This window comes from Myxine glutinosa, chromosome 1 (assembly GCF_964187855.1).
Source record: "Myxine glutinosa chromosome 1, kmMyxGlut1.1, whole genome shotgun sequence".
Taxonomy (NCBI): Eukaryota; Metazoa; Chordata; class Myxini; order Myxiniformes; family Myxinidae; genus Myxine; species Myxine glutinosa.
In genome coordinates, this window is record NC_136261.1 from 39,893,505 (window position 1) to 39,918,285 (window position 24,781).

The following is a 24,781-nucleotide window of genomic DNA, read 5'->3' on the forward strand; positions in this document are numbered from 1 at the left end:
CAGCTTCCAGGAAATGTAATCTTTTTTGGAGTTTCTTGTCTGAGTAATAAATTATTATCATGTTAATGGGTTCCATCTATTTTGTGATTAATAACCTAAAATTTATTATTTTTAATGTATATGCACCAAGTGAAAGTACTGACCGTAAAACTTTCTTTACGATCGTGGTAAACCATTGAAAATTGTTTGACCCCAATCAGTGCATATGCATGGGGGGTGATTTCAATTGCACGTTTGAGCCCAAATTGGACAGGAACTCACCAGAACCACATCCCGAAGCCCATGGTGACCTCTCCCATTTCCTTTCCGTCATGGGTTTTCTTGATGTATGGTGCTTGATACACCCAAATGACCAACAGTACACATGGTGTCGATGTTCCAATGGTCAAGTGTCCTTAGCGAAGCTTGACATCACCATCATGACCCCATGTTTTAGGAATATGATAACATTCTCAAATACTGTCCGGTCTATCTTCTCTGACCACTACATGGTCACTATGGGCCTATCCTTTCCTCAGTTTAAGCATACTAGTGCCTATTGGAAATTTAACACTAGGCTTTTGGATGATGTCTTTTTAAGGAAGCCTTTCCCAATCTATGGATAGCAGTAGTTGAAAAAAAGCCCCGTTTTGCTTCCATTAAACTGTGGTGGGACAATATGAAAACCCATATAAGGCTGTTTTGTCAACAGTTTAATACATATGTCACTCATGAAAGTCGAGTCACACTGGCTCGGCTAGAAACTGAAATTCTAAAACTGGAGAACAAACTGGCGAAACAAGAGAATGAGGCAAACAATAAGTTACTTCTTGAAAGAAAGACCCAACTTAGAGAACTATTGCAGGAGAAAGCTGCAGGATTATTAGTTAGATTAGGAATAAAAAATATTAAAGTATCAGATACCCCGAGGCAAATCCTTTTTTCACCTCGAATCCGAAACGAAGCCAGCTCGGCTTATCTTATCAGTTATGGACCCCAGTGAAAATGTAATTGCAATTTCTGATGGGGTAAAAAATACCATTAGAAAGTACTATTCAGAACTGTTTGCAAAAAAAGATGTTTGTGAGGATAAGATGAAATTCTTTACCTCCCATCTCCCATCCCTGACTGAAACTCAACGGCTGGAGCTGGATGTGCCGTTAACCCTTCCTGAATTAGAATGTGCTCTGGGTGAAATGGAATCTGGAAAAGCTCCAGGAATTGATGGCCTACCAGCTGAGTTTTACTTGGAATTTTGGGACCTTTTAGGTCCAGAACTCTTAAATGTAATCCAAGAATCCCTGCGAACGGGTGCAATGTCATTAAGCCTAAGGAGAACAGTGGTGAGTCTCCTCCCAAAGACAGGATATCTCCGGCGGATGAAGAATTGGAGACCAGTTTCAGTATTGTGCACCGACTACAAACTGTTTTCAAAAGCGATGGCAAATCATGTGAAAAAAGTCATTGGTGACCTGGTCCTACCCGATCAGACTTTCTGCATCCCCAGTCGATCCATTTATGACAACATTTTTTTAATTCGGGATTTAATGGGCACTTACCACGATCAAAATTATTTTGGAATAATTTTTCTAGACCTTGAAAAAGCCTTTGACAGTATTGATCATGTTTTTTTGTGGAGTGTTCTGGAAGCATGTGGCTGTGGGGTTAACTTCAGAGCCTTCATATCTCTATTGTACACTGACATATCTAGTGTAATTAAGGTAAACAATGAACTCGTTTCCCCCATACAGGTTCAGAGAGGGGTACGGCAAGGTTGCCCAGTCTCAGGATTGCTTTTTGCATTAGCAATGGAACCATTACTGTGTACGTTCAGGGGGAATATATCTGGCCCGATGTGTTTCCCAAGGAGTCCACCACTGACTATATCAGCGTTTGCAGATGATGTGTGCGTCATAATCAGAAGCAACCGGAATATTAATGCTCTTGTTAAATCCTTGAGAACCTTTTTCCAGGCTTCTTCCCTGAAAGTTAATTGGAGGAACAGCAAAGCTATTTGGGTGCCATACCTTAATAGTTGCCACATCTACCTCCTCTTCCAGAAAACTTCGAATGGAAGGCATGGTATCGACTGCGTTGGTGTGTCCCTGGGTTCCACACAATTTATGGAAAATAATTGGGAAGGCTTGATTGGAGAAATGGAGAGGAGACTGAACCTGTGGAAAAGAGCCCTACCGCACCTTTCATTTAAGGGCCGTGTCTTAGTTGCCAATAACTTGGTTGCTGCAATTTTATGGCATCGTTTTATTTGCCTGCAACCACTGGAAGTGCTGCTTCGAATGATACAGGCCAAACTTGTGGACTTTTTGGGGGAGGCCATCATTGGCTGCAGCCAAACGTAAATGCCATACTTCATCTGAAGGAGGCCAAGGCCTTGTTCACGTGAAATCCCACCTCATGGCCTTTCGCTTGTGCTGCATTCAGTGCCTCTGTATGTTGAACACCTGCCAAACTACCCATTGGCCTGCCATATTTTGCAACAGGCAGGCAGACTCGGCTATGGTCGTGAAGTATTCCTGACCCACCTCAAGGATGTGGATACAGCAACGTTCCCTATATTCTACCATAGCCTTCTCAATGCCTGGAAAGGTCTTACAATGCATGGAAAGCTCAATGCCTGGTGAGTCGCAAAGAGGACACATACTCCCCAGGGATGTTTGAAGTTGAACCACTGTTTTTCAACCCTCTCTTCCCTGATGTATTCAAGAGCCGTGATTTGTGCCAACGCTTCATTGATGCAGGCATGAACAAAGTATGGCACCTACGGCCAAACTCTGGTGTACGGTGGAAGACTGTGGAAGAAATTTCAAATATGACAGGAATTCTGTCCAAGAGGACAATCGGCTCATATTGAGGAAAGTCGTACAAAAAGGTCATCAGCTACGGGTAGTATGGACGCAGAATACACATGGACATCTGATGAGTCATATTTCCCTAAACTGATTTTTGACTGCCCCCCCAGAGAACTTCCACCTGTTAGCACAGGGACAAATGAATTGCAAGCTGCAAGCAGCAAGAGCCTGTATCGGTGTTGCGTTTCCCTAATTCTCGGTGTTTCTCCGATTAAATGGAGTAGCACGCTGGAAGAGACTACTCCCTGCCGGGCCCCCCACTGAACCTGTATGGGAAGCGATGTATTGCAAGCAAATCACCAAAAGAACAGGGGATCTCCAGTGGCGCATTGCCCACTGGATCATCACATGCAATACATATGTGAGGAATTTTGCCCCAATATCTGCATGCTGCCCCTTTTGCTCTGTAAATGAGGATGTATTGTACACCGCACCTTTCCTATGCCATCTCCAGGTGCTGCATAACGTCATTGCTGGGCACCGAAGGGGCTCGGCAATGATGCACGCTGAAAGGGAGTACTCAGTTTTCACTCTGGATGTTTTGTTGCTTTCTTGTTTTCTTGGTTGTCCGGGCGATATCTCAGGCATCGTTTGAGCTAGGAAGCTGAAATTTCGGCACAATAGTGAGCAAGTACTTTGTCAAAAACGATATTTTTTGTTTTTTGATTAATCAATTAATTGATGAGTTATTTAATTATTAGCGATTGATTAAGTACTTAAACATTTCCTCTCTCTCTTCTGGCCATTATCTCAGGCACCTTTTGAGTTAGGAAGCTGATATTTGGACATGTCAATGACCAAGTGATTTGGCTGAAAAGGCTATTTTTGGTTTATTGATGAATCAATTAATCGATTAATCGATTAATTATTTAATTATTCGATTAATGACTAAAAATTTTTTTTTTTTAGTTACACATTCTGATGAAATGGTGGTGGTTTATGTGCTCTATTAGCGAATTGATTAATTATTGAATTTTTTATGATTATTATTTATTTATTTTAATTATTAATTAATTATTTATTTCATTTCTCCTCTGGGCAATATCTCAGGCACCTTTTGAGCTAGGAAGTTGATATTTGGACATTACAATGACCAAGTTATTTGGCTGTAAAGGGTATTTTTTATTGATTGATTAATTAATTGATCTATTCATTATTTAATTATTTGATGAATGACTTAATTAATTAATTATTTTTAAAGTTACAGATTCGGATGAAATGGTGGTGGTTTATGTATTCCATGAGCCAATTAATTAACTATTTAATTTTTTCATGATTATTATTTATTTATTTTCATTATTAATCATTTATTTATTTTCTTTCTCATCTGGGCAATATCTCAGGCACCTTTTGAGCTAGGAAGCTAATATTTGGACATTACAGTGACCAGGTGATGTGGCTATAAAGGATATTTTTGATGTATTGATTAATGATTTGATCAATTAATTATTTCTTGATTAATCAATTTATTATTTAATTTTTTATTAATGACTTATTTAATTTAATTTCTAAAAGATACATCCTCAGATGAAGCACTAGTGGTTTAGTTATGCTATTAGCCAATTGATTAAGAAAATATTTTATGATGACCTTTTATTGATTTTAATTATGCAATTAATCAATCAATTATTGTACACCTCTCCCTCCGAATGCACTCTCTATGTATGTACTGCACTGGGGTATTGCCGGGCGCCAGAGGCGCCCCGGCAATGCCGCGCTGTAGGATATTTAATTATTTGGCATGGGGCCGGTGTACTTTGAATGTATCTTTACTTGTTTCATTTTTTCATTGGCTGTGAAAGACTTGTTCCATTATTTCAATGGCTGAACTTTGTGTTACACAAATTGAATTTCAGATTTACTTTTCGCTCCTTTATTTTTGGGTTCAAAAAGAAATGTACGCAAGACAAAAAATATGAACTGTTGTGTTTTTTTGTAGCAACAGCAAAACTTGCTACATACTTGTCAAGAAAGGAGAAGCATAACGGTAAACTGCTTCACCAATGCAACGTCATGACGTTTTTCACTGCGCTTGTTTCTGCAAGGGTAAAACTTGAATATAATTTTTCCAAGACCATGGCTGAACTTGATGTGTTTGTGGAAAAATGGTGTTTAGAAAATGTTTGTGAAGTTCGCCAAAATGAGTTGGTGTTATCTCTTTATTAAATAATCAAGTCTTTATATATTTTTGGTAGTATTGCTTTATTTTATGTTTTTGTAAAAATTGAATGACTAATTGTTATACTCGTTGTTTCCTTGCTTTCTTTTTCTCTCCTGTTTTGTTGGGATTTTTGATTTGTAAATTGTACATACACACTTTTATATTTTTGTAATAAAAGGACCTCAAAACTCAAAGTATCTCTCTCTCTCTCTCTCTCTCTCTCTCTCTCTCCCTCTCTCCCTCTCTCCCTCTCTCCCTCTCTCCCTCTCTCTCTCTTTCTCTCTCTTTCTCTCTCTCTCTCGCCCCCTGCTGGCCGTTCGTGTGTTGGGCGTGGCAAGATGGCGTGCACTGGTGTTCGTGTGCTGTAGCTCCGTGCTTGTGTTGTGTTGTTCCGCCCCCCCCCCCCCATTCCTTCCTTTCCCATCGCGCCTTTGTCGTGTCCTTCTTTACCACCTGTGCCTCTTTCCCTCCCTTGAGACAGAGAGAATGAGAGAAGAGCCCAAAGGTGAGAGCAGACCCGTTCGGTTCAGTTTACCTGCTCCGTCGGTGCTGTTTACCTTACTCGAGTCGTGAGAACTTAATTATTCATTATTTCATTTCGACTTTATTTCTTTTGTGTCCTTTCCGCCTGGTCAAGGTGGAAAGGTGAGACATCGCCGTTATGGCGAGTGTTCGTGCACGGCAGGAAGGGTTTGAAACCCTAACAAGGAAGCATGCTTTCGTGTGTGTCCCTCCCGAAGGTGTTCCTACTGAGGACATTATCCTAGCTGTAGGGAATGTTATCGGCGATGAAAATGTCCATGCCGCGTCGCGGATGAACCAAAAGTTTGTTGTTTTCGTGTCGGACGAGAAGTTCGTGCATGATGTTGTTAGTACCGGTCTGTCATTGAAAGGTGGGCAGTTCGTCATGGTTTCCCCGATGGACACACCGGCGATTAAAGTTATTATTTCAAATGTCGCTCCGTTTATCACAGATGATAAGTTAATGGCTGTTCTGACCCGGTATGGAACTGTTGTTTCCCGAATCTCGATGATTCCCCTGGGATGTCGGGATGAACGAATGAAACATGTTATGAGTTTCCGGAGACAAGTATTCATGGTGCTTCCTGATCGCGGCGACGATACAGGACTAAACATCTCGTTTAAAATTTCGGTTGTCGGAGAATTTGTAGCTGAGAGACTCAAGACTCCAATAATCGGAAACAGGTTTTACAAAAGGTCATGACTTTATTAACTAGTTGTTCACTTCATTCAAATACTAATAACTACCGTTAACTCAATGGACCAGATAACTCTATCCGCATGGTCCTTCTCGTTCGGCCGATGTTCCTCCGCCATTCCCGTCCTCCTTCCTTCCGTCGGGCAGGGGTTATCGTGGCAAGTCCTCTCGACTCCACGTTTGCTCTCGTTTATATGGACAAACTGGACTTAATCCCCTCTCCGCTAATGCCCCGAGGTCATGCATGTACCAAGTCCTGGTATCAGCTCGCTCCCCTCCTGTTGTGAGTTCCGTTTACCAAACGATAGGGGGGTGCTTCAGCCAGGGGCTGTGACCAGGTGGACAAGAGATTATCATGTTCGGGCGCATTCCTGACACTCATTTACAAACTCGTCTTTCACAGAGTTTGCATGTAAAATGTATCTGCTTCGTTACCAGTTTAATTAATAAGTTACCAGTGCCAATTAATAAGTTACACTGAGTTACACTTCCACAATTCCCTCATCTTTTTGTTTTTGTTTATATTAACCATTAATCTAAACATCAATATAAGTAAACAATCAATCACTACAAGTAAACATCATTACAAGTATAAGTAAATAATCAATCACTTTGGTAATCAAATTCCCTTGGGCATACACCGTCATCCTGCAAGAATCACAAAACATTTCGTTGGTCATTTACTCCTTCCATATCGTTCAATCTATTGCATTTGCATCACAAATATATTTTCAAAACAACACTTCACCATCACCAAGATACAACAATTTCACTTCATTTTCAAGTTTTGTAAAGCATCTGCACCATCTGGCAAAAAACGTTTGCCTCCACACAAATGTTGACTTTGTTTGAAAGGAAGGGCTGATCACTTGTGTTTGAATCCTGGTATGAAACATTTTCTCCTAATGTCTTCATAGCTCCTGCACTACTTCGTGTAGGATTTCGCTGTTGTGGTAACATTGCGGAGTCATAGACTGACCCTGCTCTCCTTGTAGCATTCTTGCCACTTTTTGCTGTAAACCATAGCAATTCCTGAACAAGGCCTTCACCCAGTTGTAGTCGACTTGCCTCCTCCCTCATTGTGAGTGGGCAGCAAGTATTGGTGTGATGTTGATTGGCCAGCAAGATGTGGAACAGGGGTGCCGGATGCATCCACAATGATGTTGGGACCATGGTGTTCAGGTCATTCATGGTCCTTACCAGGAGCAACCAGCAGAATCGTGCACAGCTGTTGTGACAAGGGCACAGCCGTTTTTTGCAGCTCCATGCTGGTTCCCCGGACGTTGGTGAAGTAATAACATATGTCCCCGCATTTCACAGAGGTTGCAGGTAAAATGTCGTTGTCCTCCAACTTCTGATGTGGTGAATGTTCGAAGCCTTCGAACAAGAGTAAGTGATCGCCTTTCTTTCATATGTTGCAGTGTGATCCAGGCAAATGGTCACATAAATTTCCTTGGTGAAGGTAAGCATTCATCTCCAAGTTACACGGGAGAATGTCTTCATCATTCTTTGAGAAAGAGGGTGTATGCCACGATTAACTTCATTTTTTTAGCCACAAATTTTCTTTCTCGAACTTCTTCCCAATTCCGTTAGCAATCCCTCCAAAATGTGATCTCGTCTTATCCTTATGCTCAGTCACATCTGAATCTGCTTTCCGCACACACTGAATCAGATAGGGTACATCTTACCATGAAATCAGCATAATCATGTATATCTTCCGACAGTTTCACATTCAACAATTTGTTGTTTTTCCTTAACACAAAAAGTTATATTCATTTATATGCGTCACACAAATAATATTCAATCAGGTATGTATTTTATTACTAAACTAAGAATAGCATTGTATATGATTACAATCACAAACGGGAATACCTAATTCCCAACAACAATTTTTCCAAACCAACAAATTAAACATAATGTATTATTACCATAATTCCTCTCCACTTTTTTCTTTTCCCTCTTTTTCCTAACAGTGTGTCACTCGTGGTGATATGAGTTCACTGATATTGTAATTGACACAACTCATAACATTGTCGTTATGCCATTATCTTAATTCTACTGTTTCATTTGCAACATCACTTGATTTAATCTTTTAATCTCAGTATTTTTTCATATCATCATAACAATCTTTCTATTTTAGGTCCATATTTGTTTATATTCTTATCAACCTCCTACGGTTTATCAATTTGTTCCAAAACACTGCAACCAAAGGTTTTAACCAAAGCTCTACCAAACTATTTCCAATTTGAACTCAAAATGCTAATTAAACAACAATTCAAAGAATTAACTTCAATGGGTCAACAAACTCATTTTATAAACAGATCTAATTTTCCCATCCAATAATTTTCCTTGCCAAATGTCATATTGCAACACTTTAATAAACCTTCGAAAAATGTCTCCCAAATCAATAAATTCCCTTTTTACTTCCCAAATACTCATCTGTAAATTACATATTCAATTACAGTTTTTCCCTATTTGTTCGGCCTAAATGGCCACTGAAGTGGCTGCCAACATGCAGTACCGTTTTATCTACCAAGCAAGTATTCGTCCACATAAGATCTCTACCAAAATGTTGTTTGTAAAAACAAATCTGGGATTTCTGATTACATGGATGCACACTCTCAGGACATTTCAGGCTGCTTGTTAACAATCCACTACGATTAATTAATTCCTTTACCCACAATCAAATAATTAGTACAAATTGAGGATATTATCCCTATCACATTCATTTATAGATTCATTATGTTGGATCTAAATTTTCTCCCACTGCTGCAAGGAAGAACAATAGCTCTAATAAGTCTTTGTAATATCTCACTTCATTTACCCAGCATCGAAGAATTTATTTACTATCCATTCCCATCTGTTAACCAGTGACTTTGTTTGAACTCCAAAACTTAATTTGATGAATCCCATGTGTATGGTACCACTTATTGAAACCCCTACTTTTGTAGAAAATATCCAAGTAAGTGTTTTTTTGTTTTTTTTTACACCCCCTTAACTGTTGCTCATCCATTTCTATGCACCCAGTGAGTACTACTGACACCAGTATGCCAATATAGGTGTGCGAGATTAACAAATATGTTGCAGGTACACGTAACAGCGCGTTCTGAGTATAAATAACGTAACAGCGCGTTCATGGCTGCCCCTTGGTTTAAGATGCACAATGCATTCCGTTTTAAAACTCACAATAGTTCAAATCAGCAAGATTTTCTTTACTATTTTCCCATATCATCTATGCCTAATACACATCCATACATGCAGCACAATTTATACGCTGATAAAATTCAAGTTTATATATATATATATAAATCCATGAGCAGAGTATTCTGGGAAGTCAGTGTAAGACCTCTCCCAAATTTGGATAATTTTGTACTCCCTCATTTCTTTTTATGAAGCTCATATCCATAAATAGCTGTTATTCTCATATAAATTCTATCAAAAATGGAATCCCCAAGTTACTCACAATTTTACTATTTAATTAATGGCTGCTCATAACCCAGCACATCAAATCTTTATATTCCATCTCCCTTGACAAAAGAGATAATGTTCATAATCAAATTTTATTTCTATTTTATTTTACGGATTCTCTGCATATTCAATCCCATCCACATAAAACTATCCATTTCCAGACAGGCACACTGTTGGTGTCAACAATCTTGTAAGATTGATACACAAAACAATAAAAAACACTAACATTGACACACAAAAAATACACACACACATGCATTATGCGTATTTGTTTGCGTTGGAACTATTATTTACAGATCAAGATGGGTGTCAATTTTATTTCAATTTCATAAAATTTGTCCTTCAATTTTAGAAATGCTAATACACAAATGGACCAAAAGCATATTCTTAGAAAACCCCTATGATGTCACATTGAAATTACCCTTTCAGTTCCCACAATAATTTATCCAAATTTGACTACACACCCATTTACATGTCAGTCGACCACTGACTTATCAATCGTGTGGAACAATAGTCCGAAATTCCCACCTGATCATCACGTGACCCTTGTCCCTTGGTTTAAAATTTGCAAAGCAATTGTTCCAACTTTGTAAATTTAAAATTGTGTGCCCAACATAAAAGATCCAATTTCGGCATTTGATCAATTAATTATCAATTTGCTTACAAGCAAAAGAAAAAATGAATAATTCTTGCTCCGAAAACTTTTCAGACCCAAGAATCATCGACAGTTATTCATGTTTGTCCAGTAATCGAATCTGTTGAGGCCAATCATCATTTGGGATTTGCAGCAATGAAGGCCTAATCATTGTCTGAGGTATCGGTCAGCACTGGTACCCTTGATCTTGGTTTACCCTATTAACTTGTCTTCCTTTTGGTATACGGACATCCTCTTTTCCAATGTCCCATCCGTCCACACTTGAAACACCGGTTCCTGTCGTTGTCTGATCTGTGCACCTGTGCATTTGTATTGCTGGGCTGCATCTCTACATCCCTGAGTTGCCACTGCAATTTCTCGTTGTCTCCTGAAACACGAAAAAATTCTCTGTACCGTCCTTTTTGGGTAGACAACTGGAAATCAGATGGGACAACCGTCACTTTCATTCCTAATTTCGAGGGCAGTTGTGCATTTGTCTCCTCCACTGTATCCTGTATCCTTTTTATTTTAAGTTCTAGATCCGTTATCCGTTCTTGCTGTTCCCGTTGTCTGGATTCACCATCCCAAAGATGGAATGCAAGCCAGTCTACCGTTAGATTCTGTCTCTTCCTGGCTTTCAATCTTTGTTCCAATCTTTCCACTCGACTTCGCTCAAATGTACCATCTCTTGGAAACTCCTCATCATGTCCCTTTGTCCACAAATACCAATTCTCGACCTGCCTTATAGCTTCTGCACCATAACAGTCGTACATATGATGTGTACAAGTACCTTTTTGTGGAATCTCTGGTTGTCCTTGTGTATTCTTGCAGGCTCCATTTCCCATTCTGCCTTTTATCAAAGTAGCGTTGGATGTGTTGTAGTTTGTTCCTCTAAAGCTTCACTCGTACCTCCAGGAAGGGTCTCTCCACCTGTTCACCCGGTGATTTTCAGAGAATCTCCCTCAGCCGTGGCTTTTGCACAATCCAATCTCACAGATCAGTATTTGCAGATGAGCCGGAGGGTCAGTATGAAATGGGTGAATCCTCAGGTGTCCGCTCTGTTGACGGGGAAATCACACAATGGTAACCGCACATATATATCTGTATATAAACTCACCACCTTGCTCAATTTTCCCAGGTTGTCTCCACATTGTTAATATCTCGCAAAGATATCAAAGCTTCTTTCTTGAGGCCGCATTTTCATCAATCAAACAATCAATATATTCAATTCAATTTATTCAGTTCAATTTATTCAGTTAAATTTATTCAATTAAATTCAATCAATTAGATTCAATCAATTAATAATTCAATCAATTATTCAATTTCAATTAATTCATCACTATTCATCAATAAATCAAATTAATCATTTTGGATGACTCCTTGCATAAGCCCTTTCCCCAATGATGTCAGGACAGGTCCATCCATTGACCGTCACCTCTGGTTCGTACCTCATGTTAATTGATGAATCACCGTCCTGTCCTAGGGTCATATCTGACATATTTCCCCATTTTGCCTGGTCTCCACAAATTTTCTTTGCAACCACTAAAGGCAACTCATCCTTCATTCGTGAGACAGCCAAAATGGATGGCAGATATTAAAGTTCTTTGGGAAAAATATCTCATCATTTTCCTTTTAATAGTACCCAAAATCTCTTGGCAATATAAATTTCGTAAAACTCCTGAAATGGGACTGTCAAATTCCTTCAATCATGCTAAATTTTGAAACTCCATCGCTTGTAATACCCAATTTATCCCATAGGGCTTGAAAGTTCTTTCCCAAGTTCATGCAGCATTCTGCATTTGAACCCTATGATATCATTCATAATAATCATCATGATTTTATAGTCATGGTCCTATCATAATCATCTATTTAAACGAACATTTCCTTTATCACCACAGCTATGTGGTATAATCAACAATAGAATAAAACTGTACATAGCAACAGGCTACCTCATGGCCACTTAGTATACCTATTGACAATAAGTCATAACAATATCGAATAATCATTGAACAATTCAAAAATCGCTTCCACTGCTCTAGCCGCAGCATCCGTGATATTTGTTTGCTCATTCACTATTCCTGATTCGTCATCAAGGATCTCCATCATCACACAGCGTACTTAATTCCGCATTTTAATGAGAATTCAACAGGAATTTACGACTCAAAGGAAAAAGAACGAGCAGACCTTTTGCAGGATGATCGTTACAAAAATCGTTACATATTTTAAAGTATTTATAATGTCGACAAATCATATCTTAATTCTTACAAGATTTTTTGGTTCTTTGAATAAATCACAGCACCGGGAGAACCAGCTCCAAAAAATGGATCTTTGTGTTTATTCAGCACCCTAGTAATTGGCTCTTTGTGTACTAATTACACAGCACCCAGGCCCCGCTCATATGGATCTTTGTGCAGCGCTACACAGCACCTGAGCAAAAAGGGTTTCATCTACATTTTCCCTATCCGGTGTACCATCCGTGATATTTGTTTGCTCATTCACTATTCCTGATTCGTCATCAAGGATCTCCATCATCACACAGCGTACTTAATTCCGCATTTTAATGAGAGTTCAACAGGAATTTACGACTCAAAGGAAAAAGAACGAGCAGACATTTTGCAGGACGATAACTGGAATTAGTCGTGAAAATATATCCAAATACACAAAAATACACACCCACACAAATAAACAACATTTATTCCGTTTAACAGAACAAACATTTCCTCTATCATGACATGCATGTCTTCAAAATTATATGACCAAGAGAAAAAGTAAAATTAATTAAAAACTGCGAGCAGTGATAATCCGGGGACCATACCGCTCCATCCTGATTGGACGAGTGCGTGCTAGAGTCGTTAACAGCGACAGTCCAGATCCGATTGTTCAAAATTTCAACTCAATCGATCGAAAAATGAACGCAGGGATGCATTTTAAAGGTGCAGTGGCACTAATTGAGTTGCCACGAATATGGCCACGAAATTGCCAATATGGCCATCACAAAATATTTTCCTTAATCAATTGGCTCATAGCATAACCAATCTGTAAGTATTTCATCCGAAGATGTATTTCTGAGGACTTTTAATTAAATAAGTCATTTATAAATCAACGAGTTAATTTATTAAATGATTAATCAATAAATCAATATTTTCCTTGACAGCCACATCACTTGGTCAGTGTCATGTCCAAATATCAGCTTCCTTACTCAAAAGGTGCCTGAGTAATGATTACTGTAATTACTGTAATTACCGGAACTGTAATTACTGTAATTTAATAAGAAATGTAATTAATTAAATAAGTACTTCATTAATCGCTCATAATTAAATAACTCGTGAATTCTTATCCGATTTATTTAATATTTGAGTGTCCCCAAAACGTTGGAGCAAAACGTTGCAACAACGAAAGTGAAACGTTGTAGCGACGTTGTGGAAACGTCAGCAAAACCCAACATTTAAATGTTCACAAAACGTTGGAGCAAAACGTTGCAACAACGAAAGTGAAACGTTGTGGCGACGTTGTGGAAACGTCAGCAAAACCCAACATTTAAATGTTCACAAAACGTTGGAGCAAAACGTTGCAACAACGAAAGTGAAACGTTGTGGCGACGTTGTGGAAACGTCAGCAAAACCCAACATTTAAATGTTCACAAAACGTTGGAGCAAAACGTTGCAACAACGAAAGTGAAACGTTGTGGATTATCCCAATGGATAATCCCAATGAATCACAATGCAATCCCATTAAAATCCCATTAAAATCCCATTAAAATCCCATATCTTGTCACCCTTTGCATTGTTGAAAGCAATTAATTCCATAACTCAATATTACCTCTATTTATATATACTAGGGCGTGCCCGCACGTACGTGCTTGCCCGTACGTGCTTGCAAAAAAAACACATGCGTGCAAGCAACAACAAAAACTTTGAAACCACGTGGCAGTAACGACCACAGAACCCCCCCCCCCCCCCCCCCACTCTATTTACATGAATTGGTTTGGTCCATTCGCAAAGCCAAAGCGAACGACCACAGAACCCCCCCCCCCCCTCTATTTACATGAAATGGTTTGGTCCATTCGCAAAGACAAACGACTTGCGAGTACGGTGACCATACCTTGGGACCCACTTGTCCGATTAATTTCAAACCTTGAAAAGGCACATCCTCGGGTCCCCAGCAATATACCTTACCAGGACTAACCTTACCTTACCTTACCAGACTAAAATTACCAGGACCATTATCAAACATTTATCAAAATATTAGGACCATTCTCACACCAATGAATGACTCAATCCTTTAATGACTACATCCAAACCCAGACATTTTGAGTTCCGTAACTTTAATACTTCAAATTTTCCATTCCTTCCCTTCCTGATCTTTCGATGTAGGGATGGGTTCTTTTTTTAGGATCATGTTGCATCGAGCATTATTTTCCAAAACAGTGTGAACATTAAACCACACCAAAACCTCTGACATCCCACCATTAACACCTATTGTAAGCGTGCCGAATCAGTAAGCATCACCCCTTCTATGAGCCTCGACCAGAGGGTGGTTGTTACTCACAAACACTCGTCGCTAGCTGTTCCATTGTCTGCCGATTCCCACTCTGCTGTTTTTGTCTCATAATCACCAAACAAGAACAGTACACATTTCCTGTAATTATCTCTCATAATCAGGATAAATTTGGAACAGCCCTTAAACTAACACCAAGCAGATCAATTTTTATATTTAGGTTGAGGTTTCACACAAACTGGTTAACCAAATAATACAGAATTATTATTATTATTATTATTATTTTTCAAAAGCACTTGTTCACCAATTTCCCCAAATTTCAGCTTCCTATCTCAAAGGATGGCTAAGATATCGCCCAGACGAACAAACACACAACTAGAACGACGCTCAGTAGAGAGCATATCTCCGCCTTGGTGAACAGTTTATGTTTTGTATCCCACTGATAGGCCGGATCTGGATTCGGACCTGAACCCCAAAATGGAATCGGCGTGTTTTTGTCACCTTTTTTAATATATGAATAATATTAAAATAATAACATTAATAAGTATATTATGTTAAATATCATGTATATCGCTTTTCACCCGATCTCTTTATGGTGAAGAATCACTTTAAACAATTCTCGTAGCCAGATTCGCACCTGGGTCTTCACCAAAATCCAATCATTTTGTCCGTGTCACCCATGCTATTTATCTGGCAAATTTCGTCAAAAAAAAACAACAGCACTGGTTCCGTGTCACCCATGCTATTTATCTGGCAAATTTCGTCAAAAAAAAACAACAGCACTGGTTCCGTGTCACCCATGCTATTTATCTGGCAAATTTCGTCAAAAAAAACAACAGCACTGGTTCCGTGTCACCCATGCTATTTATCTGGCAAATTTCGTCAAAAAAAACAACAGCACTGGTTCCGTGTCACCCATGCTATTTATCTGGCAAATTTCGTCAAAAAAAACAACAGCACTGGTTCCGTGTCACCCATGCTATTTATCTGGCAAATTTCGTCAAAAAAAAAAAACAACAGCACTAGTTCTGTTTCCTGGAAGCAGGGTGCCGGAATGGACATGAGGGACAATGAGGGACAGTGAGGGAGTGTTGGTATGCAATTTTTATCCAATCGCCATCTTTCACAGTAATTCTGGACCGGCATGAGGTGGGATTGTCTGTCATGAATTTATTTGTTGATCGAACGAGTTTTAATTTGTCTAAATCCGACCAGTCGTTCCAAAGATATAAGCCGTTTTGTCGCAATACCATAAATTGGAATGAGGTAAAAATATATATATATAAATATAATTCCCTTTCCCGGTTCCCTGTCGCTCGCCGAGCAAGATGAGTGCTTTGAACAAGTGCAAAAAAAAAAAAAACTACTTTACCGGCCTTACACGTCCTGGAAGCAAATGGTCGCAAGGTGCACGCTTGCTCCGTTTGCTCCCAGGTCACAGTAAGACCCTTAATGACCAGCGCAAAAATACGTATTTACAGAAATCATTTAGAAAAAAAAAACACGAATAAATTGCTACAGTCGTTTCATCCTTGTATTACCTATGGACAATCGCAAGTCCCACACAAATCCTCCATGTATATACAACATAACTATTCCCAAGTTCGTAAATCATACTGGACAAAACAAGACATACTCACCTTTCAAAGACTTGTTTGTGTCCAGTTGATGTCAGCGGTGCCTCCAAATTGTCGGAGAATTTGTAGCTGAGAGACTCAAGACTCCAATAATCGGAAACAGGTTTTACAAAAGGTCATGACTTTATTAACTAGTTGTTCACTTCATTCAAATACTAATAACTACCGTTAACTCAATGGACCAGATAACTCTATCCGCATGGTCCTTCTCGTTCGGCCGATGTTCCTCCGCCATTCCCGTCCTCCTTCCTTCCGTCGGGCAGGGGTTATCGTGGCAAGTCCTCTCGACTCCACGTTTGCTCTCGTTTATATGGACAAACTGGACTTAATCCCATCTCCGCTAATGCCCCGAGATCATGCATGTACCAAGTCCTGGTATCAGCTCGCTCCCCTCCTGTTGTGAGTTCCGTTTACCAAACGATAGGGGGGTGCTTCAGCCAGGGGCTGTGACCAGGTGGACAAGAGATTATCATGTTCGGGCGCATTCCTGACACTCATTTACAAACTCGTCTTTCACAGAGTTTGCATGTAAAATGTATCTGCTTCGTTACCAGTTTAATTAATAAGTTACCAGTGCCAATTAATAAGTTACACTGAGTTACACTTCCACACGGTAAATGATCGTCAATATCAAATGTACGCTTCGTCAGGCACCTTAACGTGCTTCCTTTGTGGAGCCTTCGGACATGTTAAAAGATTTTGTCCCAAAGCATCTTGTACGAAGTGCGGCAAATTGGGACACACCAATGTGGGCTGTAAAAAAGAAAACGCCCCGACCGTGCTTCCTCACACCTCGACCGTGCTTCCTCACGCCTCGACCGTGCTTCCTCACGCCTCGACCGTGCTCCCCGACGCTCAAACCGTGCTCCCCGACGCTCAAACCGTGCTTCCTGGCGCTCAAACCGTGCTACCTGAAGCCCCGACCGTGCTTCCCGACGCCCCGACTGTGCTTCCTGACGTCCCAACTGTGCTTCCCGAGGTCCCGACTACGCTTCCCGAAGCCCCAACCGTGCTACCCGAAGCCCCAACCGTGCTTCCCGAAGCCCCGACTGTGCTTCCCGACGCCACGACTGTGCTTCCCGACGCCCCGACCGTGCTACCCGAAGCCCCAACCGTGCTTCCCGAAGCCCCGACTGTGCTTCCCGACGTCACGACTGTGCTTCCCGACGCCCCGACCGTGCTTCCCGACGCCCCGGTGCTACCCAAACCCAGTGAGATGGCACTTGGTGATGCTAGTACTGCTGGCGAACCCATGAATGAAGAACTTGTCATACTGACCAAAAAACGGAAAGCACCACTAACAAATAGCCCCGATGGTGCGATAAAGAAGGCTGTCTTGGGCAGAGACACTGTCTCTGCAAAAGAGGGCAAAACGTTTCCAGCAAACGAAAATATCGAACGCCAAAGTGGAAAAGAGGATGTTACTGATTTCCCAGGCTCTGAGAATAAAGCCTACATTGATCCGAACAATGCGGCCATTTTTGAGCCTGAACGCGAAGCCCTACCGGTTCCCCCTCCAGTAGCTGAGCGGACTGGTGACCAAACAAATTGCTCTGTCTTACAAACAGAAATCGTAACCCCGGCTACGCAGAGATCTGCAGCCATTTGCCAAAGCACACATAAAGAAAGTAAGCACCAGTCTGCTCGTGAGTGTGTACCAGAGTACCCAACGAAATCTCAGGAGATGCATCCAGAGGAGCTCGTGAGAGCTGCATGTAAGGCCCAAGATCCAGGTGGGACATTATCAGACCTGTCAGAGTCTGAGGACGAGGTGGAAGTGACTGAGCTGTCACAGTCATCAGCATCTCAGTCACAGATACCCCCCCAACACATCGTGTCGTTTCTAGCCGAAACGTACAGACAGCGTAACATAGTCATTAAAGACTATTTTGACGATTTGGTTGCATTCATCCACACTGCAAAATCCATAATTAAAACGCCTGAACAATTTGACCTGAATAAGTCACAATACCACAGGTTAAGAAAATTCATCACACGTGCAGGTGTAGAGTGTTCCCAGCCACAGGCTGATTTCATCAATACAGGATGAAAACTATAAAACTTGCAACTTTAAATATTAACGGTGGTGGTGCTAGCCACCTCTGCCAGGTTCAAGTAAAAAACATATTTCAACGGAAAAAGGCGGATGTGATCTTACTTCAAGAAACTCACATCACACCAAATGTGGAACGTAACTGGCATCAACTTTTTAAGAGCCAATGCTATTTCAGCAATTTATCAGCTTCATCTGCTGGAATCGGCTTCTTGCTGAAGCCAGGCCTCGTGTGTGAGTCATGCCATTTTCAGGAGGTAATAAATGGTCGGCTTAGCTCTCTCAAACTAGTAAGCCATAACTTCCATTACACCATTTTTAATGTGTATGCGCCAAGTGATAGCGTAGAGCGTAAGTCCTTCTTCACCTCAATGACAAATCACTTAAGATCGGTTGATTTTGATCATTGTGTGTGTGTCGGAGGTGATTTCAATTGCACCTTCGACCCATCGGTTGACAGAAACTCTGTCGAACCCCATCCTGAGTCCCATGTACACTTATCCAATTTTTTTAGCACAATGGGCTTCGTTGATGTTTGGCGGTTGCACCACCCAAACACATCCCAGTACACCTGGTGTCGATGCGCCAATAGTCGAGTATCCTTGGCAAGGCTTGACAGATGGTACATCAACGTACCCTTTAAAAATACTGCGGTTTCTTCAAATCTTTTTCCTTCCGTGTTTTCAGACCATCATATGGTAACCCTAAACCTTTCCTTTCCTCAACCCGCAAATAGGAGCGCTTATTGGAAGTTTAATGTTCGACTTCTAGAAGATGGTATGTTTAAAGAAGCCTTTCGTGTTTTCTGGGCAAGTCTAGTAGCAAAGAAATCTTCCTTTTCTTCATCCAGCATATGGTGGGATAACATGAAATCTCAAATTCGGGTTTTTTGTCAATGTTTCCAATCACACAGCACAAACGACAAGCACATTACAATGGCCCGGTTGGAATTGGATATTCTACAATTGGAGAGTAAATTGGCTCATGAAAACAATGACGCCAATTACCGGTTATTGCTTGTAAAGGAAGCTCTTTTAAGGGAGTTAGTTCAAGAGAAAGCAGCCGGTACATTAATTAGACTTAGAATACAGAATGTAAAATTATCAGACACCCCAAACAAGTCTTTCTTTCATTTAGAATCCTTAAGCAAGCCATCACGGCTAATCTCTTCTGTTTTGGACTCAAGAGGCAACGTTGTTGTCAACGAGGATGATGTTAGAATAAACATTATTGAATTCTTTACAAAACTTTTTGAGGAGCAGACTGTTTGTAATGATACAATGATGGATTTAACCTCTCACCTCCCCTCCCTAACTGAGGCTCAACGGTTGGAGCTTGACCTACCAATCACCCTCCTTGAGCTAACCTGTGCTCTTGCTGCCATGGATTCAGGGAAAGCTCCGGGTATTGACGGTCTACCTCCCGAATTCTTTCTGACATTTTGGGACCTTTTAGGCCCTGAGTTGCTGAATGTTTTGGACACTTCTATACTGACTGGTATAATGCCGCTGAGTCTAAGAAGAGCCGTAGTGTGCTTGCTCCCGAAAACTGAAGATCCCCGACTTTTGGTGAACTGGCGACCGATCTCCCTGCTGTGCACGGACTACAAGCTTTTTTCAAAAGTACTAGCTAATCGACTAAAAAAGGTTATTGGTGATCTAGTACTGCCAGAACAGAGTTACTGTGTTCCTGGAAGATCCATCCATGATAATATTTCTTTAATCAGAGATCTCATTGATGGTAACCGTGTTAAAGAAGACTTTGGAATGATGTCGCTTGATCTTGAAAAGGCATTTGACAGTATCGACCATAGGTTTATGCATCATGTGTTACAGGCATGCGGCCTCGGAGCAAACTTTCGTTCCTACATTTCCTTGCTATACACGGATGTATTTAGTTTAATTAAGATTAATAATGTGCTGGCTCCCCCCATCAAGGTTCGGAGAGGGGTTCGGCAAGGGTGCCCAGTCTCTGGTTTATTGTTTGCTCTTTCTTTAGAGCCTCTTCTCAATCTACTGAGAAAGAAGATTTCTGGAATAGCACTCTCTCCCATGAGTGCACCGCTACCCTATGTGCTTATGCGGATGACGTCTGCATCTTTGTAAAAGATAAGGATGATATTGATATCCTTGTTGAGTGCCTATCAAAGTTTCACGCTGCCTCCTCTTTAAAAATCAATTGGAACAAGAGCAAGACGTTATGGATACCCTCCCTTTATCGCAACCTTCTTCAGCCTGTACCACAGCCGCCCCCATCCCTCCCCGCAGGGTTGCTGTGGGGAAGTGAGGGAATTAAGTACTTGGGCATATTCCTTGGTTCCCCACAGTATGCTCAGAGAAATTGGGACGGGGTAATTGAGCAAGTGGGAGAAAGATTGAACCGATGGAAAAGGGTTTTACCTCATTTGTCCTTCAATGACCGTGTGCTAGTGATCAACAACTTAGTTGCCACAATGTTGTGGCATAGGTTCATCTGCCTGCAACCGCCGGAGGCCCTACTCAAAGCACTCCAGGGCAAACTGGTGGACTTCTTCTGGGGAGGCTACCACTGGCTACGACCCGATGTGATATGTCGCCCCTTGGCTGAGGGTGAAGCTTGGCTGAAGCTATCTCTGAGGGCCTTTCACTCACTCACCGCAGGCAGGTAGGTGGTCTTTCTGTCTTCTACCGACTCCTCTCCGGCCTTGCACCCCCAGCTTTCTTTGTTCTCTGTCCCCCAAATATTCCTACAGGTCGCACAAGATCTGCCAGCAACCCTCTGATGGTTAAACTGCCGAAATCTCGGCTCTCTGCTCACCTTCACTCTTTCATTCCTCTTTTCTCCCGCCTCTGGAACAAACTCCCTCACTCCCTTCAATCCCACTCCTCCCTCCAGGTCTTTAAAACAGCTGTTCACCACCATCTCTTATCTTCCCCCATCCAAAACCTTGATCTTGTCTACCCCCGCTAATTCACCCCAGATCCACCTTGTTTGAAATTCCAACTTCTTTCCTGGAAGTCCTGGCAGTGTCCATATGTTTTATACCTCTCCCACCGCCCCCTTCCCATGCCCCCCCCCCCCAAAGCCCTCGCCCTCTCTCAGATCTCTCGATGTCTCCATGTCTCTCGGTCCCTGCTCTCAAATGTTGTGTTTGTGTCCTTCCCCCTCTCTCCCCATCTTGTCTACCGCTCCCGATGTTATATGTTTTATGTGTCGGTTTGTCCTTCTGTGTGATTAATGGTCGCTCTTTCACGAGCCTCGATCTTGTATACAAAAAACAAAAAACAAACAAAAAAAAAAAACCTGTTACATAGAGTTTGCAAATCTGATATCGTGCCTTCCGATTTCTCCGATCACTCCCTAGCTCGAGCATTCGTTCAACTCTCTAAACCATGTCCAGGTAGTTCTCACTGGAAATTCAACAATAGTTTAATAGAAGACCACAATTTCATTCAGACTTTTGAATCTTTCTGGACAGATCTCTTGGAACGGAAGTTAGCTGTCCTGTTAACCCACTGGTGTGGTGGGATTTAGTAAAAGCCAAAATCAAAGGTTTCTGCCAACAATACCAGAGCTTCTCAAAAAAGTGCTGATTATGAAGCGAAAAAATTATTGCAATCGGAGATTTTTCAGCTTCAGAGGGTCACAGGACAAAATAATAATGTGCAAAGAGCCTCAACCAAAAAACAGTCTTTATTGAAAGAAATAACTGAGAGGAATGCACGTGGTGCCTTAGTTCAGATGAGGGTGCAGCACCTTAACGAGACAGACATACCAACTAAGTTTTTTTGTTTTTTTTGAGAAATGCCTTCCGAACAAACAGCTCTCTCAACTGCGTTTGGCAGACTCATCCATCACTTTCAACCAATGAGTTATCAAACTTTTCACAAAGGAATATTTCTCTAAAATATATTGGATGGAGAAAATAAATCCTGTCAGTGTCGCCTCTATCTCCGTAGGCCTGCCAGTGTTGTGTGAAGGTGGACGTTCCCACCTGGAGGGGCCCATTACCTTGGACGAACTTGGCGCTGCCCTGCACATCCTTGCTGTTGGGAAAGCGCCTGGATTGGTTTTTTTTTTTTTTTTTTTTTTTGTATACAAGGTCGAGGCTCGTGAAAGAGCGAACATTAATCACACAGAAAGACAAACCGACACATAAAACATATAACATAGGGAGCGGTAGACAAGATGGGGAGAGAGGGGGAAGGACACAAACACAACATTTGAGAGCAGTGACCGAGAGACATGGAGACATCGAGAGATCTGAGAGAGGGCGAGGGCTTGGGGGGGGGGGGGCGTGGGAAGGGGGCGGTGGGAGAGGTATAAAACATATGGACACTGCCAGGACTTCCAGGAAAGAACTTGGAATTTCAAACAAGGTGGATCTGGGGTGAATTAGCGGGGGTAGAAAAGATCAAGGTTTTAGATGGACTTACAACTGAATTTTATAAGAAATTCTGGCATCTATTGGGTCCCGAACTCCTCAACACCTTGAACGCAAGCTGCCAGCTTGGAAAGCTCCCTCAGAGTTGCCGATGGGCTATTCTCACCCTCATCCCAAAGAAAGGAGACTTGCTCTATTTTCAAAACTGGCGCCCAATCTCTTTGTTATACACAGACTATGAGTTATTGTCGAAAGCCCTGGCATCTCGACTTACTCCTCATCTCTCCTCATTGTTGAAAGAAGACCAATGCTATTGTGCACCAAAACTATCCATCTATGACAACATCTCCCTTGTAAGAGACATGATCGAACTGTGTAAAGAAAACCCCACAGATTTGGGACTTCTTCTCCTTGATCAGGAGAAGGCATTTGACCGCGTTGATCATCGGTACCTCTTCAAAGTGCTTGAACGGTTTGGACTTGGTCCGACCTTCATTTCTTACATTAAGATGCTGTACAATGTTTCTAGTGTGCTTAAAATAAACAATGAACTTGTTACACCCTTGCCTGTTAACAGGGGAATTCGACAAGGTTGCCCCCTCTCTGGCTTGCTCTATGCTCTCTCTATCGAACCCTTACTGGTTTATTTGCATGCTAGACTAACGGGGGTTGGAGTTTCTCATCTTGAACGACCCATTAAGGTGCTGGCATATGCCGATGATGTTTGTGTCTTTGTGCGGAACCTCAATGACATTAACGTTGTCCGTTATTGTCTATCCGTGTTCGAAAAGGCTTCTTCAGCCAAGGCAATTTCCATGATATGCCTGCTGATAGGTGTCTCGTTCAATGCTTTGTCGCGAAGAAGATAAAATCGGTTGCCGATCTTTTAAGCCCAAATGGCAGTTGGATGTCAAAAATACATGTCACGCACTGGCAAGCCTGGTTGGCGTGCGATCCTCCAGAGTTGTGGCCGCATGTTACGTAGTGTGCTTCGTACCTATGCACAGACAGGTTGCACCTAATTGGGAGCGAGGCCAAGCATACAATGAACAAGGTGCTTCTCCTTCTACCTTTCCTGACCTCATTTGCAAGTTTTCTCTTGCTAGCTCTCCTCCTTGCACCCCTTTTAGCGTAGGCTTCAATGTGTTTCCGAAACAAAAAGACCTCTATTTGGGTTGCGTAAGATTTACTTTAGAAGGGCAAATGACACAGCGGCGGGTTCGATGGAGAGACCTCTTACCCTGTCCCTCCCCCCCCCCCCCCCCCGTATTTTCCTAATTGGACAGGTTTCTATCATCCTCCTGTACCGCCACGACATGCGACCTCCAATGGAGACTTGCACATTGGATTCTGCCTTCTAACCACTTGCTGCACAGCTTTTCAAATCTCCTGGCAGATGAATGTCCTTTTTGTAAAAGGCCTGAAAATCTCTTCCTCTGAAAATCTCGTATATATGTTGAATTTCAATTGTTGGCTCCTTTATTTATTTTTCTTCAGAATTGTTTTGTTAGGATTGGTTTGGTTTCTCAACACTTGTGTTTTCATTTATGGCTTGGACATTTCACACAAAAATTTGAATGATGTGTCAGGTAATTTCCTGCTTGCACAGGCAAAAATGGTAGTGTATAAATCAAGAAAAAGAAAAGTTGATGGTCTCGGAGCTAATGAGGAAAATGCCTTGTTCTTGTTTAAAAATCTTGTAAAGTTGGACTTTGCTTTTTTTTTTCAATAACAGGAAGGCTGCCACAGTTTGAGACCAAATGGTGTGTGAAAGAAGTCATTTGTAAAATCCTGGAGAAACGTTTGTTTTGTGAAATGTTCTGCACATAATTTTAATGTATTAAATTTTGTTTCTGTTTTTCTCCTTGAAATGAGAATGTGACCCTATTTGGGGGTTTTA

General features: G+C 41.3%; 1 protein-coding gene across 1 annotated transcript in view; it reads left to right on the forward strand.

The window, feature by feature from the left end:
* Window positions 1-24,781, forward strand: part of PAH (phenylalanine hydroxylase) — a 264,258-nt gene that overhangs the window by 84,353 nt on the left and 155,124 nt on the right. The gene's annotated exons all lie outside the window — the stretch shown is intronic.